Source organism: Cynara cardunculus, assembly GCF_001531365.2.
Source record: "Cynara cardunculus var. scolymus isolate 2C chromosome LG 5, CcrdV1, whole genome shotgun sequence".
Lineage (NCBI taxonomy): Eukaryota > Viridiplantae > Streptophyta > Magnoliopsida > Asterales > Asteraceae > Cynara > Cynara cardunculus.
The window spans coordinates 31,369,238-31,370,468 of record NC_037532.1 but is presented as its reverse complement, the minus strand read 5'-3'; positions in this window follow the sequence as shown (position 1 = coordinate 31,370,468).

Here is a 1,231-nt window from a genome sequence, read left to right as displayed (position 1 = left end):
CATTTTCTACCAATAAGAGATAAATACTCTTTAGAAAAGTTAGCGCATATTTACATAAAAGAAATTGTTACCAGACACGGTGTTCCATTGTCCATTATCTCTGATAGAGATAGTCGGTTTACTTCCAAGTTCTGGGAAGGACTACAAAAAGCTTTGGAATCTGAAATCCGATTGAGTACAGCTTATCATCCGCAAACTGATGGGCAGAGTGAAAGAACTATCCAGACTCTCGAAGATATGTTAAGAAGTTGTATTATTGACTTCGGGGGATCGTGGGAAGATCACTTGCCATTGATAGAGTTTGCATATAACAATAGTTACCATTCCAGTATTCAAGCGGCACCGTATGAAGTGTTGTATGGACGTAAATGCCGAACGTCGTTATGTTGGAATGAAGTGGGAGAGAAACAGTTGACAGGTCCTGAAATTGTTCAAGAAACTTCTGAAAAGATCGAACAGATCCGTGAAAGAATAAAAACAGCACATGATCGCCAGAAAAGTTATGCAGATAATCGTCGAAAGCCAATTGAGTTTAGTATAGGTGATTTTGTGATGTTAAAAGTTTCGCCATGGAAGGGTGTCGTCAGATTTGGAAAGAAAGGGAAGCTCAGTCCGAGGTATGTGGGGCCGTTTAGAATATGTAAGCGAATTGGGCCAGTAGCATATCAATTAGAGTTGCCAGAAGAGTTGAGTCTGATTCACAACACTTTTCATGTGTCGAATTTACGGAATTGTTTGGTTAATCCAAGTTTAGCTATACCGTTACCAGAGATCCAATTAGACAGTAAGCTAAATTTTGTGGAAACACCGAAAGCTGTAATCGACAGAAAGATCAGGGTGTTGAGAAACAAAGAAATAAGTCTGGTAAAAATTCAGTGGAAGTTTTACAAAGGACCAGAAGCAACATGGGAATTAGAATCAAAGATGAGATCAAAATACCCATGGCTCTTTGATTAAAGGAATTCCGGGACGGAATTCTTTGGAGGGGTAGATAATGTGATAACCGGATCCTAGTTATCACCCAAGGTAATTAATATGTGATTATCTGATTAAATGATTATGTGATAACATGATAAATTGATACGTTTAGTCATGCTGGTATGTGAAAATTATGTGCATAATGTGATTATGTGTATGAAAATATATACATGGTATATGTACTTGAAATGGATGTGTATATATGTTTATATATATATGCATAGTGTATATGTGCATACATGTATGGTAAGGG